The sequence below is a fragment of the Ostrea edulis genome, chromosome 10 (assembly GCF_947568905.1).
Source record: "Ostrea edulis chromosome 10, xbOstEdul1.1, whole genome shotgun sequence".
NCBI classification, from domain to species: domain Eukaryota; kingdom Metazoa; phylum Mollusca; class Bivalvia; order Ostreida; family Ostreidae; genus Ostrea; species Ostrea edulis.
This window is the reverse complement of record NC_079173.1, coordinates 46,205,482-46,224,058: the sequence shown is the minus strand read 5'-3', so window position 1 is coordinate 46,224,058 and position 18,577 is coordinate 46,205,482. Positions and strand designations below refer to the sequence as shown.

General features: G+C 38.1%; 1 protein-coding gene across 2 annotated transcripts in view; it reads left to right on the top strand.

Annotated features, from left to right (window-relative positions):
- The window catches only part of LOC125682792 (uncharacterized), a 196,451-nt gene that overhangs the window by 155,696 nt on the left and 22,178 nt on the right, over window positions 1–18,577 (top strand). For both annotated transcript variants that reach the window (XM_056151560.1, XM_056151561.1), the window contains one exon: window positions 5,647–10,627. The gene's annotated coding sequence lies outside the window, so the exon portion shown is untranslated. The remainder of the gene's footprint in view (window positions 1–5,646; window positions 10,628–18,577) is intronic.

Genomic DNA, 18,577 nt, shown 5'->3' with positions numbered 1-18,577 from the left:
TTTAAACTAAAACGTACTTAATTGTCTCAAAAACATCTTTAGTCTCGTCATTCAATTTGATGCTTTTATTTTCAAACTTCCCAACCTACTCCTTTTTTTTTCTTGGAACATCCTTCCTTGAGGACGAGAAGTCGAGACATTCCCGCACATGTGTCAACAACGAAAAATGGCTATTTACGATTTAATTTATTCATTTGATAGACACTTTCTTATATTCAATTAAAATAAACTGGTTTTTTTTTTCAAATGAAAATAAATTCAGTTTATATATATTTATCCGAAATATAACTTTACACCCATTAACAAAGAGTAAATGTCGTAAACATCACTTCCGACAGCGACTATGTATTAGAACTAAAAATAGAGATTTTGTCATCACGCGGTTCAAAATTGCTCGCAAACTCTTTACAGTTATTTTTTAAAGTTAAAAATAAGATATCTTGTGGTTTAAAATAAAATTTCTTGTTTATTTTTTCAACACGACCAGTCGGACTAGTAAATCGACATTTTACCCGATCGGACCTATCATTTAGTAGACTCGGTCGGTCGGACGTGCCTTATTGTCAAACCCTGTAATTATTGCCTTTTTAGCTCACCTGAGCTGAAAGCTCAAGTGAGCTTTTCTTTCTGATCACCCGTATTCCGGCGTCCGTCTGTCCGTCCGTCTGTAAACTTTTCACATTTTCAACTTCTTCTCAACAACCACTGGGCCAATTTCAACCAAAGTTGGCACAAAACATCCTTAGGTAAAGGGAATTCTAAATTGTTAAAATAAAGGGCCAGGCCACCTTCCAAGGGGAGATAATCAAGAAAAGGTAAAAATAGGGTAGGGTCATTAAAAAATCTTCTTCTCAAGAACCACTGGGCCAGAAAAGATGAAATTTATATGAAAGCTTCCTTATATAATGCAGATTCTAAATTGTTAAAATCATGACCCCCGGGGGTCGGATGGGGCCACAATAGGGGATCAAAGTTTTACATACAAATATATAGGGAAAATCTTTAAAAATCTTCTTCTCAAGAACCACTGAGCCAGAAAAGCTGAGATTTATATGAAAGCTTCCTTATATAATGCAGATTCTAAATTGTTAAAATCATGGCCCCCGGGGGTCGGATGGGGCCACAATAGGGGGTCAAAGTTTTACATACAAATATATAGGAAAAATCTTTAAAAATCTTCTTCTCAAGAACCACTGAGCCAGAAAAGCTGAGATTTATATGAAAGCTTCCTTATAAAATGCAGATTCTAAATTGTTAAAATTATGGCCCCCGGGGGTCGGATGGGGCCACAATAGGGGATCAAAGTTTTACATACATATATATAGGGGAAATCTTAAAAATCTTCTTCTCAAGAACCACTGAGCCAGAAAAGCTGAGATTTATATGAAAGCTTCCTTATATAATGCAGATTCTAAATTGTTAAAATCATGGCCCCCGGGGGTCGGATGGGGCCACAATAGGGGGTCAAAGTTTTACATACAAATATATAGGAAAAATCTTTAAAAATCTTCTTCTCAAGAACCACTGAGCCAGAATAGCTGAGATTTATATGAAAGCTTCCTTATATAATGCAAATTCTAAATTGTTAAAATCATGGCCCCCGGGGGTTGGATGGAGCCACAATAGGGGGTCAAAGTTTTTTTTTTTTTTTCGGTTTTTTTGTTGTTGATATAGTGCAGATTCAAGTTCATTAAAATCATGGACCCCGGGGATTGAATGGGGCCTCAAGGGGGTCATCAAAGTTTTACATACAAATTTATAGGAAAAATCTTTTAAAATCTTCTCAAGAACCACTGAGCCAGAAAAGCTGAGATTTATATGAAAACTTCCTGATATAGTGCAGATTATAAATTGCTAAGATCATGCCCCCTTGGGGGTCGGATGGGGCCACAATAGGGGGTCAAAGTTTTACATACAAATATATAGGAAAAATCTTTAAAAATCTTCTTCCCAGAACCACTAAGCCAGAAAAGCTGAGATTTATATGAAAGCTTTCTGATATAGTGCAGATTCAGGTTTGTTGAAATTATGCCCCCCTGGGGTAGGATGGGGCCAGAATAGGGGATCAAAGTTTTACATACAAATATATAGGGAAAATCTTTAAAAGTCTTCTTCTCAAGAACCATTTGGCCAAAGAAGTTCATATTTACATGAAAGCTTTCTGACATAGTGTAGATTCAAGTTTGCAAAAACCATGGCCTTCAGGGGTAGGTTTGGGGCCATAATAGGGACTACGGTTTTACATGCAAATGCATGTAGATATGGAAAATCTTCTGATATGGACGAAGGTGACTCAGGTGAGCAATGTGGCCCATGGGCCTCTTGTTTCTTAATGTTTGCTTGTAAGAGTTATCGCTCCTTTCGCTGAAATACATGAATACATTTACATTGGCCTGATCGGGCAAAAAAATATAGTATGTTGGTTTCCACTTTCACGGTTTTTTCACCTCAATTTTTTATAGGGACATTTTCTAGGGTAGGTAGAAAGAGTGGAAGCCAACATATATTGTTTTTGGCCTTGGATATGAATTCGCTTAGCAATACATATACAACCTAATCGGTTGTCGTCCGTCGTGCATAAACAATTGTTTATTTTTAACTTCTTCTTGAAAACTACCTGTGAAATTCTTTACGAATTTGGTATGAAGTATTATTTGGACAAGGGGGACGTAAATTGTAAATTTCAGGTCTGCAGCACCCCTGGGACCTTCAGGGCAGGGCAAAAACTGCCCAAAATTGACAACTTTTCAAAATTCTTCTTAAGAACCGACCACGTGTAAAAAAAAATCATTAATGGGTGGTGAAGGAGAGCAGGAAGGGTTATACCAAAATTGTAAATTTCATGATCCCCGGGGTAGAGGCTCTGACCCCAGGGCATGGCCAAACAACTATATAGTGTTTATGTGTAAAACACTTAAATAACACTTAAATAACATCTTCTTTATTGCTGTTGATACTAAATTGAAACTAAATGGATAAAGCAGGTAGTCTTTTACCAATATTGTAAATTTGATGATCCCCAGAGTAAGGGTTCTGACCCCAGGGTGGGACCAAACTTAGTATATAGTATTCATGTGTAAGTTTGCTGATACATATGTACTGTATAAAAAAATCTAAATGCATACTTAGGAATAGCAGAAAAGGATGTACAAAAAATGGTGAATTTCAATCAAAACCCAAGGTTATGACTTAAAGACCGAGGTTTTCAACCGGTCGGTTTTCCTCAGGTAAGTTAAGTGCGGGGCGGAGCTAATTTAAGGCAGGTGTGAAGACCCGAGCTCAAGGGAACCCTGCTAGCTTGTATATACCGTCCCAAATATACAGGATGTTATCTGTGTTACCTGCATTACCTGCACGTTTTTATAAGATTGAAAAATTCGTGGTAGTCATTTTCTTGTGCAGGTTATTTCATGTATTTCTGTTATCAATAAATGTTTATCAAAATACATTTGTAAATCAATTTTATTGTCTTCCCTCTTTTTATAAATGAACTGTCCATTATTTGAAGAGTTTTAAAGAGAAACTAATCTTTTGCAAATTGTTTAAGCACATCTTATTTGAATAACTACACTGTCATGAAACCATATATATGAATGCTTTGGACAGACATTCAATTAGGAAAAAAAAATCTACCGACCGACCCATGTTGAAAATGGCGGGTTGAGTGCGGGAAACGAAGATATTTTTAAGGATGACCTTACCTATGAACAAAAGGAACAAAGAAGAATTTAAATGTTGTTTCCATATGTTTAATGATTCTGCTATCTATGATCAATATATCGTTCCCGCTAGGGTCCACAAATACCTGTTAATGTCTAAAAAGCATATCAAAATATACTATGACTAACTAAGCATATCAAACTGTAATGATCTAAACAAATCAAACACTTGTCTGAATTTTATAAAAGCAGAAGATAATAAATATGAGACACTGGAGCGAATAAAAAAGTTTTATATAAATATTCATTCATTCAATAATTTAATAGTAAAATAATCATGACATGGAATTTGTTGTATTTTGTGAACCTACTGAAGATTTAAAGCTTAAAACTAAAACTTGTAAACTTATCGTTTATGATGCAATAGGTAATAATAAGTTTTGGCAATAAATCTTTGACATTTAGACATTGACAGAGGTGTCGTCGCGTATCTCAGTATTTAAAAGTTAGGATCGCAGGTTTTTCAGATGAAATGTGAATATTCATGTAAGAATGGACTTTAAAATCAGAGGTCCCGTGTCATGATAAAAGCTTCTTCACTACTACTGCCCTGAGTCTAAATTTGTGGGACTTCTGCCACTGGTGAAGTCTCAATATGAGTGTAAAGTTATTGACGGGACGTAAAACGTAAAATGCTTATTATTCTCATGTAAAATGGTAAAAATAACGAAGAGTGGTCATAATTATCTATATTATCTCACACAAAATGTATCAGTAGAATTCTCTATATTATCTCTACACAAAATATATCAGTAGAATTCTCTATCATCTCTACACAAAATGTATCAGAATAATTCTCTATATTATCTCTATACAAAATGTATCAGAATAATTTTCTATATTATCACTACATAAACTGTATCGGAAGAATTCTTTATATTATCTCTACACAAAATGTATCAGAAGAATTCTCTATATTATCTCTACACAAAATGTATCAGAATAATTATACCCCCCGCAACAAGTTGTGGGGGGGTATACTGGAATCGGGTTGTCCGTCTGTCTGTCCGTCCGTCCGTCTGTAGATGCAATGGTTTCCGGGCTCTAAAGCATTATCCTTTCCTCCTACCGTCACCATATCATATATATGGACTACCCATGGGATGAAGATGTTCCCTATCGATTTTGGGGTCAAAAGGTCAAAGGTCACCGCACTGGACATCTAAGTAGCAATATGGTTTCCGGGCTCTAAAGCATTATCCTTTCCACCTACAGTCACCATATCATATATATGGACTACCCATGGGATGAAGATGTTCCCTATTGATTTTGGGGTCAAAAGGTCAAAGGTCACCGCACTGTACATCGAAGTAGCAATATGGTTTCCGGGCTCTAAAGCGTTATCCTTTCCATCTACAGTCACCATATCATACATATGGACTACCCATGGGATGAAGATGTTCCCTATCGATTTTGGGGTCAAAAGGTCAAAGGTTACGTGCACTGGACATCGAAGTAGCAATATGGTTCGGTTTGTCATTCCATTTGTTTTTTACACTCAGAAAAGGGGTACTTTATACCTATTACCAACACCCTTTGGGAGATTGGGATAAGCGGGGGGTATTCTTAGTGAGCATTGCTCACAGTACCTCTTGTTTTCTATATTATCACTACACAAAACGTATCGGAAGAATTCTCTATATGATCTCTACACAAACTATCGAAAGAATTCTCTATATTATCTCTCTACAAAATGTATCAGAATAATTCTCTATATTATCTCTACACAAAATGTACCAGAAGAATTTTCTATATTATCTCTACACAAACTGTATCGAAAGAATTCTCTATATTATCTCTCTACAAAATGTATCAAAATAATTCTCTATATTATCTCTACACAAAATGTATTAGTAGAATTCTCTATATTATCTCTACACAAACTGTATCAGAAGAACTCTCTATAGCATATCTTGCTTTCCTACAGGTGAGAAGACTTGGATGAATTAACATAACAGAAGGAAGACCGGAAGCCATTGTTATATGGTGGTATAATGTATCAGCTGTTCTATCACTTCATACATATCGAGATTGCAGATAAGATATTACCTCATCAGAATTCATAACTTGAGCAATATGTTCCCTTTGACATTCAATTTTATTACTGATAACCCTATGTTACTGTAAATTCATTCATCTTCCTCCAAAGATGTACATGTTAAATTCTTCATTGCTATTTTAGCTCACCTGAGTCAATGACAAGTTTTTCTGATCAAAATGTGTCCATTGTACATCGTCGTTGTTTGCATTCTCCTCATCATAAACTTTCCTCATTTTCATATTCTTTTCCAGAACCACTGGGCAAATTTCAACCAAACTTGGCACAGAGCACCTTTGGGTGAAGGGGATTTAAATTTTTAAAATGAAGGGCCGTGCCCGTTCAAAAATGCAAAAATATGATGGGTAATTTTAAAATCTTCTCAAGAACCACTGGGCCTGAAGAAATAAAATTCATATGAAAGCTTATTGACATATTAAAATTTGTTAAATGTGTGCCTCCCCCCACCCTCCCCAGGGATAGCATGGTGCACAAAACGGGATGAAAAAAAATACATGCAAATATATAGGGAAATTTTTTAATGTCTTCTGAAGAGGCACTGGCCAGAAAAGTACAGATTTACATCAAAGGTTTCTGATATAGTGCAGATTAAAATTTGTTAAAATCATAGCTCCGAGGGGTTGGATGGGTCCACAATAGGGGGTAAAAGTTTCACATACAAATATAATTCGGATATTTTTGAAGATCTTCTGAAGAACCACCATACCAGATATGTTTATGTTTACATGAAAGTTTCCGGACATAGTGCAGATCGAAGTTTGTAAAAATCATGGCCCCGGGGTGTAGGGTGGGGCCACAATATGGGAACAACGATTTACATGGGGAAAAAATGGGCAAATCTTCTAAAGAACCACTGAGCAAAAAAAGTTTCCAAAACATTTCTTTTAGTGATGTAACCAGTGAAAATAGACTTTTCTTCTATTCTTCTGTAACCAGTGAAAATAGACTTTTCTTCTATTCTTCTAGCTGCCCAAAGTTTTGCATACAAATATACACTGGACCATTTACATTTACATGTAAGCTTTCTGACATAGCACTGATTCAAAATCTCCCAGGGGCTGGGGTGGGTTAAGGTAGGAGCCACAATAGGGATTAAAGTTTTACATTCGAATATGTAGGGGGAATCATTCTGAGAATTTCACTTTTTAAATGGCATAAATAGTAGGTTTATCTCTTTTTGATGCGGCATAAACCTATAGCATTTGGCATACACCTGACCAAAACTCCTTGCAGGGAATGCACCACATTTCTCTCCCCTCAAAATTCAACCATACTTTTCTGTTCAGCCACTGTGGTTTGAATTCACGTTTTCTTTTTTTTCTTTTTTTTCATATAGCTTGCGTTTTTCTTGTTCTGATTTTTTTGTTTGTTTGACACCATTTGGTTTAATAACGGGCTTTGTGCCATCAAAATATTTTAACTGTAGAACCATTTACACGTCATTTGTTGACCTTCACCTCAAATTATATTTGCTAAGTCAGATGTATATTATTTTCTTTTAACATTCTTGCAATATTTGAATATTTGCGAAATAAAGAAAAAAGGACAACTCTTGTTATATTGTTAGGGAAAATTTTAATTTAAAAATCGATCCCAATAAAATTCATCAATGCAGATAAAAAAAAAAAAACATCGACATTTAAAGACATTCGAATCATACGCTGAACAATTTGTCTAGAACACGTCATAATCTTCAAACCACTTACACACTTATGTCGTATATTTTAAAATCAATGGGAGCACAGCGATTTTTTTCTACCCACTGGTACTGGTACCGGTACCCATTCAGTTGGGAAAAATAGCGTCAAAATTGAACAAATTGGGAATTTTCTAACAATGTATCGGCAAATGATTTCAACTAAAAGAAAAGAAAAAAGAGAACAAAACAAGAAGTAGTCATGTCTTTACAAACTTTTTTACGCTAATATTTGCTGTTGTGAGATATAAGGAATCGTCATAGGCTCGTTTTAGAATTGTTGTAGTTCTACAAAACACGCGCACTGCCATGATCTGTACTTTCGATTTAATACCAGAAGTGGACATTTTAGTTAACTTCTACAACGTTTCAGACTAAGTAAATTACGATTTTTCGGCAAGTGAATTGGGAAATTTTAGTCTCAAAATTGGGAAAAAGCAATGGTTTTTGGCATTGGGAATGGTACTGTTTATCGGTACCAGTTATATAAGGAAAAAAATCGCTGGAGCACAATCCAGGTCCCAAAATAGATTTTGACGATTGTAAGGGAAAATATTTATTTTAAGTGCATTATCACACACGTACCATAATCATTTCTTTGTTTCTTGGAATTTGGCATCTAGACAATTCGGGATATCTTATTTGCACATGACATGGTACAACCTCATTTGGAATAGCCGCGGTGTATCGGTTAAATTCTGAGACTGGAAAATCTTTAAATATGGGTTAAGGTGACTCGGGTGAGCAATGTGGCTCATGGACCTCTTGTTTTAAATATCCTACAGTTGCCATATCACTGCATAGATGAATTCAATACTTTAGTTTTTCCACAGGTGATAGCAGTTAGATTTATCAGCATCACAAGATAACAGCTAGATATACCAGCATCACAAGGAGAGATAAAATGGAAAACATGTGGTGGTAACAATAGTAACATTGATAGATAGGAACTGATATTGTTTAGGGTAGGTTTATCCTCAAATCAAACTAAAGGCCCAGCTGAAGTTTGTTTTTTTAATGAAGAGTTTTAGGTCATCTGAGTCTTTTAGGTGACTTAATACCTTTGGTCATCGTCCGTCGTCATGTGTCGTCCATTACCAAATTTACATTTTAACTTCTTCTTGAAAACTACACTGCTAAATGTTTCCACTTTTGGTGTGGAACATCTTTAGGATCAAAGGAAAATAAATAATTGACTGTAAAATGTATGACCTTAATTGCCACTACTGGGACCTCATGGATACATAGGGCCAAATATTTTTTAAGAGACTATATATGAAAAATCATCTTCTCTACTCCCACAGATGTGGGATAAAAACTAAATGCATAATTATGATATCCATAAAGCCTGAAATGTGTGGAGAAAACCATTGCAGTTGATGAAATCTTCAAAAATCTTCCTCTTTACTCTTAGAAACGAAAGAGTCAAACTATTTAGCATGATTATGATATATACATGTTATAAGCAATATGAGTCCTTTACCTAAACTGTGAGTTGATAACCCTTGGGATCTGTAAATCATCTATCAAAATACCTTAGTGTTCTTTACTTTTGGACAGAAACCGTCAAATGGTTGATATAATTTAAAACTTGTGTAATGCGATAACACTTACTGAAAAATAAAACTTGTTGAAAACGCAATTTTTTAAAAAAAGATCCTTACTCCTGAACTTCAATAGGACAAACTGCTTGCATAATAACTTTTAGTTATATCAGTATATCTATACCTATTGCAAGCAACTAGCCCTAATCACCGTTAGCGAACTGTTAGCTATACATATGTAATTACTCATAACGAGCAACTAGTTATAATTAATTAAAGAAAACAACTAGCCATTGTAATTACCTAAAACAAACAACCCGCCGTCATTACCTATAACGAGCAACTAGCCATCATTACCTATAGCGAGTAACTAGCCACCATTACCTATAACGAACAACTAGCCATCATTACCTATAGCGAGTAACTAGCCATCATTACCTATAACGAACAACTAGCCATCATTACCTATAGCGAGTAACTAGCCATCATTACCTATAACGAACAACTAGCCATCATTACCTATAGCGAGTAACTAGCCATCATTACCTATAACGAACAACTATCCATCATTACCTATAGCGAGCAACTAGCCATCATTACCTATAATGAGCAACTAGCCATCTTTACCTATAACGAGCAACTAGCCATTATAATTACCTATAACAAGCGACAAGCCACAATTACATAGAGCAAGCAACTATCCATCTTTACCTATAGCGAGCAACAAACCGTTAATTACCAATAGTGAGTAACAAGACATAATTACATATAGCGAGCAAATAGCCATCATTACCTATAGCAAGCAATCAGCTAGCAATACCTTTAGCGAGCAATTTGCAATCATTACTTACAGCAAGCAATTAGCCATAATTACCCCTAACAAGTAACTATCCACCATTACCTGTAGTGAGCAATAAACCATAATTATATATAGCGAGCAATTACACATCATTACCTAAAGCGAGCAAATAGCCATCATTACATATAACATGCAGCTAGTCATTATAGTTACCTATAGCGAGCAACTAGCCCTAACTACTAATAGTGCGCAACTAGCTTTGATTACCTATAAAGAGCAATTAGCCATCATTACTTACAGAATTCTTAGAAATATTCTCCTCTACACCCGAGCAAATAGAAAACATATTGTAGTTGTTAGTGTATATCACCTGTAAACAAAATTATATAAAAATCGCCATGTCTGTCTGTCTACATGTCCATCTTCTGTCCTTCCCTATTAATCTGCATCAGGGAGACAACTTGTAATAATAACATTTAATGATCAGTCAACATATTTGAAATCATTCTGTTCCTCAAGATTGAAAATTGCAATCATTGAACCATCAATGTACAACACTTGCAACAGACATTTAAGGATTTCCTGTGCGATACTCAGGTGACCGTTTCTGTCCATCGGTCAGTAACCTAAATGTTGAACTTTAATGGATTGATATATCAGTAGTTATAGTCTTTTCTAAGAAACTGTTTCAGTAAGATGAATGATAATTTATCACCACGTTGATATTGTGATTTCTTGATTTTTGACAGGTTCATACTGGACTTTCATGAGGTCCTGCAGAACTGAGAAAAGGAAGTCGACGTCAAAGTGGTAATGTTCCTATCACACATAAAGTGGTAATGTTCCTATCACACATAAAGTGGTAACGTTCCTATCACACATAAAGTGGTAATGTTCCTATCACACATAAAGTGGTAATGTTCCTATCACACATAAAGTGGTAATGTTCCTATCACACATAAAGTGGTAATGTTCCTATCACACATAAAGTGGTAATGTTCCTATCACACATAAAGTGGTAATGTTCCTATCACACATAAAGTGGTAATGTTCCTATCACACATAAAGTGGTAATGTTCCTATCACACATAAAGTGGTAATGTTCCTATCACACATAAAGTGGTAATGTTCCTATCACACATAAAGGGGTAATGTTCCTATCACACTTACATAGAGTTTTATCCTGGGATTCTGGTCTGTCTGTCTCCAACTTTAATTTGATCTGATCCTCTGAATTTTACAAGATATAGATTTTATACTTGAAAAACTAAAAAGTCAAAGTGATTTAACTGATTAAGTTCAAGGTCATTATTCAAAATCAGAGTCAAATTTGCTAATAGCATACATGGTTGTACAAGGGTAGTCTTAGTGCATTGTTGTTTCAGTTCCATTGCTCTAAGCTGACGAGTCACTTTAAGATATAATTTTCATTTTTGAAGTTACACGAAGGTATGAATTGCGATATTTCACATCAGCATACTTCATGAAGCATTATACAGTGTTTTATGAATGGGATATGCTGACGTGAAGTGTTGCAGTTCATACCCTCATGTATTTTCAAAAATGAAGGTTATTTTAGCTCATCTGAGCTGATTGCTCATTAATCTTTTCTGATCACGTTTTGTCTGGTATTTGTCTATCTGCGTGCTGCCTGTCCATCCAGCCCTAAAATTTTAATATTTTTTACTTCTTCTTTTTACTAAGCCAATTTCATTTAAACTTGTCATAAAGCATCCTTGGAAGAAGGAAATATACATTAAGGACCATGTCCATTTCAAAGGGGAGATAATTAACAAAAGGCAAAGATAGGTTAAGTTCATTTTAAAAAAAATTCCTTTTAGAACCACTGGGCCATAAGAGTTTAAATTTGCATGAAATCTCCATGACATAGTATAGATTCAAGTTTATTCAAACCAAAGGGGATAAGAATAGGGCCACAATAGGGATCATAGTTTTACATGAAAATGTATAGGTAGGAAGGGAACAATCTTTAATAACCTTGTTTTCAAGAGCCACTTGGCCAGAAAAGTAGAAATTTACATGAAGGCTCTATGAAATGAAGCAGATTTTATTCTGTTTAAACCATTGTGGGGCTACACTGGGTTAGGCTTGTTTTGAGGGGTATTGTGAGGTCACACTGGGTTAGTCATGTTTTAAGGGGTATTGTGGGACTACACTGGATTAGTCTTGTTTTAAGAGGTATTGTGGGAATAGACTGAGTTAGTCATGTTTTGAGGGGTATTGTGGGACTGCACTTGGTTAGTGATATTTTAAAGGGTATTGTGGGGCTACACCCGATTAGTCATGTTTTGAAGGGTATTGTGGGGTTACACTGGGTTAGTCATGATTTATGGGGTATTGTGGGGGTTCAGTGGGTTAGTTATGTTTTAAGGGGTATTTTGGGGATACACTGGATTAGTCATATTTAAGGGATATTGTGGGGCTACACTGGATTAGTCATCTTTTAAAGGGGTATTGTCGGGTTACACTGGGTTAGTCATGTTTTATGGGGTATTGTGGGGGTTCACTGGGTTGGTCATCTTTTAAGGGGTGTTGTCGGGCTACACTGAGTTGGCCATGTTTTAAAGGGTATTGTTGGACTACACTGGGTTAGTGATGTTTTAAGCGGTATTTTGGGACTACACTACAATAGTCGATGTTTTAAGGGGTATTGTGGGGCTACACTGGGTTCGTAATGTTTTAAGGGGTATTTTGGGGTTACACTGGGTTAGCCAAGTTTTAAGGGATATTGTTGGGCTACACTTGGTTACCCTTGTTTTAAGGGATTTTGTGGGGGTACACGGGGTTAGTCATGTTTTAAGGGGTATTGCGGGGCTGCACTGGATAGGTCATGTTTTAAGGGGTATTGTGGGGCTATACTGGGTTAATCATGTTTTAAGGGGTATTTTGGGGGTACACTGGGTTGGTCATCTTCTATGGGGTAAGGAGGGGCTACACTGGATTGGTCATGTTTTAAGGGGTATTGTGGGGCTACACTGAGTTGACCATGTTTTAAAGGGCATGGTGGGACTACACTGGGTTAGTTATGTTTTAAGGGGTATTGTGGAGCTAGAGTGGTTTACTCTTGGTTTAAGGGGTATCGTGGGGGGTACACTGGGTTAATCATGTTTTAAGGGGTATTATGGGGCTACACTGGGTTTGTCATGTTTTAAGGGGTATTGTGGGGTTACACTGGGTTAGCCAAGTTTTAAGGGATATTGTTGGGCTACACTTGGTTACCCTTGTTTTAAGGGATTTTGTGGGGGTACACTGGGGTTGTAATGTTTTAAGGGGTATTGCGGGGCTACACTGTATAATTCATGTTTTAAGGGGTATTGTGGGGCTATACTGGGTTAGTCATGTTTTAAGGGGTATTTTGGGGGTACACTGGGTTGGTCATCTTCTTTGGGTTATTGTGGGGCTACACTGGATTGGTCATGTTTTAACGGGTGTTGTGGAGTTACACTGAGTTGGCCATGTTTTAAAGGATATGGTGGGACTACACTGGATTAGTCATGTTTTAAGGGTGTTGTGGGGTACACTGGATTAGTCATGTTTTAAGGGTATTTTGGGGGTACACTGGGTTGGTCATCTTCTATGGGGTATTGTGGGACTACACTGGGTTAGTCATGATTTAAGGGGTCTTGTGGGGCTACACTGGATTAGTCATGTTTTAAGGGGAATTGTGGGGTACACTGGGTTACCGTTGGTTTATGGGGTATTGTGAGGGCACACTGGGTTAGTCATGTTTTAAGGGATATTGTGGGGCTACACTGGCTTTGTCATGTTTTAAGGGGTATTGTAGGGCTACACTGGGTTAGTCATGTTTTAAGGGGTATTGTGGGGCTAGAGTGGTTTACTCTTGGTTTAAGGGGTATTGTGGGGTTACACTGGGTTAGCCAAGTTTTAAGGGATATTGTTGGGGTACACTTGGTTACCCTTGTTTTAAGGGATTTTGTGGGGGTACACTGGGGTTGTCATGTTTTAAGGGGTATTGCGGGGCTACACTGTATAAGTCATGTTTTAAGGGGTATTGTGGGGCTATACTGGGTTTGTCATGCTTTAAGGGGTATTGTGGGGTTACACTGGGTTAGCCAAGTTTTAAGAGATATTGTTGGGGTACACTTGGTTACCCTTGTTTTAAGGGATTTTGTGGGGGTACACTGGGGTAGTCATGTTTTAAGGGGTATTGCGGGGCTACACTGTATAAGTCATGTTTTAAGGGGTATTGTGGGGCTATACTGGGTTAGTCATGTTTTAAGGGGTATTTTGGGGGTACACTGGGTTGGTCATCTTCTATGGGGTATTGTGGGGCTACACTGGATTGGTCATGTTTTAAGGGGTATTGTGGAGTTACACTGAGTTGGCCATGTTTTAAAGGATATGGTGGGACTACACTGGATTAGTCATGTTTTAAGGGTTGTTGTGGGGTACACTGGATTAGTCATGTTTTAAGGGTATTTTTGGGGTACACTGGGTTGGTCATCTTCTATGGGGTATTGTGGGACTACACTGGGTTAGTCATGATTTAAGGGGTCTTGTGGGGCTACACTGGATTAGTCATGTTTTAAGGGGAATTGTGGGGTACACTGGGTTACCGTTGGTTTATGGGGTATTGTGAGGGCACACTGGGTTAGTCATGTCTTAAGGGATATTGTGGGGCTACACTGGCTTTGTCATGTTTTAAGGGGTATTGTAGGGCTACACTGGGTTAGTCATGTTTTAAGGGGTATTGTGGGGCTAGAGTGGTTTACTCTTGGTTTAAGGGGTATTGTGGGGTTACACTGGGTTAGCCAAGTTTTAAGGGATATTGTTGGGGTACACTTGGTTACCCTTGTTTTAAGGGATTTTGTGGGGGTACACTGGGGTTGTCATGTTTTAAGGGGTATTGCGGGGCTACACTGTATAAGTCATGTTTTAAGGGGTATTGTGGGGCTATACTGGGTTAGTCATGCTTTAAGGGGTATTGCGGGGTTACACTGGGTTAGCCAAGTTTTAAGGGATATTGTTGGGGTACACTGTATAAGTCATGTTTTAAGGGGTATTGTGGGGCTATACTGGGTTTGTCATGCTTTAAGGGGTATTGTGGGGTTACACTGGGTTAGCCAAGTTTTAAGGGATATTGTTGGGGTACACTTGGTTACCCTTGTTTTAAGGGATTTTGTGGGGGTACACTGGGGTAGTCATGTTTTAAGGGGTATTGCGGGGCTACACTGTATAAGTCATGTTTTAAGGGGTATTGTGGGGCTATACTGGGTTAGTCATGTTTTAAGGGGTATTTTGGGGGTACACTGGGTTGGTCATCTTCTATGGGGTATTGTGGGGCTACACTGGATTGGTCATGTTTTAAGGGGTATTGTGGAGTTACACTGAGTTGGCCATGTTTTAAAGGATATGGTGGGACTACACTGGATTAGTCATGTTTTAAGGGTTGTTGTGGGGTACACTGGATTAGTCATGTTTTAAGGGTATTTTTGGGGTACACTGGGTTGGTCATCTTCTATGGGGTATTGTGGGACTACACTGGGTTAGTCATGATTTAAGGGGTCTTGTGGGGCTACACTGGATTAGTCATGTTTTAAGGGGAATTGTGGGGTACACTGGGTTACCGTTGGTTTATGGGGTATTGTGAGGGCACACTGGGTTAGTCATGTCTTAAGGGATATTGTGGGGCTACACTGGCTTTGTCATGTTTTAAGGGGTATTGTAGGGCTACACTGGGTTAGTCATGTTTTAAGGGGTATTGTGGGGCTAGAGTGGTTTACTCTTGGTTTAAGGGGTATTGTGGGGTTACACTGGGTTAGCCAAGTTTTAAGGGATATTGTTGGGGTACACTTGGTTACCCTTGTTTTAAGGGATTTTGTGGGGGTACACTGGGGTTGTCATGTTTTAAGGGGTATTGCGGGGCTACACTGTATAAGTCATGTTTTAAGGGGTATTGTGGGGCTATACTGGGTTAGTCATGCTTTAAGGGGTATTGCGGGGTTACACTGGGTTAGCCAAGTTTTAAGGGATATTGTTGGGGTACACTGTATAAGTCATGTTTTAAGGGGTATTGTGGGGCTATACTGGGTTAGTCATGTTTTAAGGGGTATTTTCGGGGTACACTGGGTTGGTCATCTTCTATGGGTTATTGTGGGGCTACACTGGATTGGTCATGTTTTAAGGGGTATTGTGGAGTTACACTGAGTTGGCCATGTTTTAAAGGATATGGTGGGACTACACTGGATTAGTCATGTTTTAAGGGTTGTTGTGGGGTACACTGAATTAGTCATGTTTTAAGGGGTATTGTGGGGTACACTGGGTTGGGTTACCGTTGGTTTATGGGGTATTGTGAGGGCACACTGGGTTAGTCATGTTTTAAGGGGTATTGCGGGGCTACACTGGATTAGTCATGTTTTTAGGTGTATTGTGGGGGTACACTGAGTTAGTCATGTTTTAAGGGGTATTGTGGGGCTACACTGGAATAGTAATGTTTTAAGGGGTAATGTGGGGTACATTGGGTTTTTCATGTTTTAAGGGGTATTGTGGGGATACACTGGAATAGTAATGTTTTAAGGGGTAATGTGGGGCTACATTGGGTTTTTCATGTTTTAAGGGGTATTCTGGGGCTACACTGGGTGAGTCATGTTTTAAGGGGTATTTTCGGGCTACACTGGATTAGTTATGTTTTAAGGGGTATTGTGGGTGAACACTTGGTTAATAATGTTTTAAGGGGTATTGTGGGGCTACACTGGGTTTGTCATGTTTTAAGGGGTATTGTGGAGTTACACTGGGTTAGCCAAGTTTTAAGGGATATTGTTGGGCTACACTTGGTTACCCTTGTTTTAAGGGATTTTGGGGTACACTGCGTTAGTCATGTTTTAAGGATATTGCAGAACTACACTTGGTTAATCATGTTTTAAGGGGTAGTGTGGGGGTACACTGGGTTAATCATGTTTTAAAGGGTATTTTGGGGCTACACTGGGTTACCCTTGTTTGAAGGGGTATTGTGGGGACACACTGGATTGGTCATGTTTTAATGGGTATTGTGGGGCTACACTGGATTGGTCATGTTTTAAAGGGTATTGTTGGACTACACTGGGTTTGTCATGTTTTAAGGGGTATTGCGGGGCTACACTGGATTAGTCATGTTTTTAGGTGTATTGTGGGGGTACACTGAGTTAGTCATGTTTTAAGGGGTATTGTGGGGCTACACTGGAATAGTAATGTTTTAAGGGGTAATGTGGGGCTACACTGGGTTAGTAATGTTTTAAGGGGTATTGTGGGGCTACACCGGGTTTGTCATGTTTTAAGGGGTATTGTGGGGTATACTACGTTAGTCATGTTTTAAGGGGTATTGTGGGGGTACACTGGGTTGGTCATTTTCTATAGGGGATTGTGGGGCTACACTGGATTAATACTGTTTTAAGGGGTATTGTGGGTGCACACTTGGTTAATAATGTTTTAAGGGGTATTGTGGGGCTACACTGGGTTTGTCATGTTTTAAGGGGTATTGTGGAGTTACACTGGGTTAGCCAAGTTTTAACGGATATTGTTGTTCTACACTTGGTTACCCTTGTTTTAAGGGATTTTATGGGGTACACTGGGTTAGTCATGTTTTAAGGGTATTGCGGGACTACACTGGGGTAATCATGTTTTAAGAGGTATAGTGGGGGTACACTGGGTTAGTCATGTTTTAAGGGGTATTTTGGGGCTACACTGGGTGACCGTTGTTTTAAGGGGTATTGTGGGGCTACACTGGGTTCGTCATGTTTTAATGGTATTGTGGGGCTACACTGGATTAGTCACGTTATAAGGGGTGTTGTGGGACTACACTGGGTTAGTCATGTTTTAAGGGATTTTGTGGGGCTACACTGGATTAGTCATGTTTTAAGGGGTATTGTGGGGCTACACTGGATTAGCCTTGATTTAAGGGGTATTGTGGGACTACACTGGGTTAGTTATGTTTTAACGGGTATTGTGGGACTACACTGGATTAGTCATGTTTTAAGGGTATTGTGGGGCTACACTGGATTAGCCTTGTTTTAAGGGGTATTTTGGGGTACACTGGTTTAGTCATGTTTTAAGGGTATTTCGGGGCTACACTGGATTAGTCATAATTTAAGGGGTATTGTGGTTTACAATGGATTAGTCATGTTTTAAGGGGTATTGTGGGGTACACTGGATTAGTCATGTTTTAAGGGGTATTGTGGGGTACACTGGGTTAGTCATGTTTTAAGGGGTATTGTGGGGCTACACTGATTAGTGATGTTTTAAGGGGTATTGTGGGGTACACTGGATTAATCATGTTTTAAGGGGTATTGTGGGGCTACAATTAAGGATTGAAGTATTACGTGGGGATATAAAGGGAGATTATATAAAAGTGTTATTCTCAAGAAAAACAGCGCCATGATTAGTCATATTGATTTTCAAGCATCCCTACGTAGTGAAAATGCAGGTTGGTTCAAATCAATCCCAGCTGCTCCCCCACCCCAAAATAGTGTGGGGAGAGAATAGGGGATCAAAGTGTGACATAAGTGTTGATAGGGAAATATTTTTGAGAATATTCATCTCACCAACAGAAGGGTAATGATTAGTCATGTTAATATGCAATTATTTACTCGCAGTTCAAATTCAAGTTTGTTCAAGTCAGGGGCCCTAATGGTAGGGTGGTACCACGATAGGAGATAAACGTTTTATATGAGAATATGCAGACACTTAATTTAAAGGAATTTTTCAAGAGGAGCAGGGCCACATTAAATCCATCTAAATTCAAAT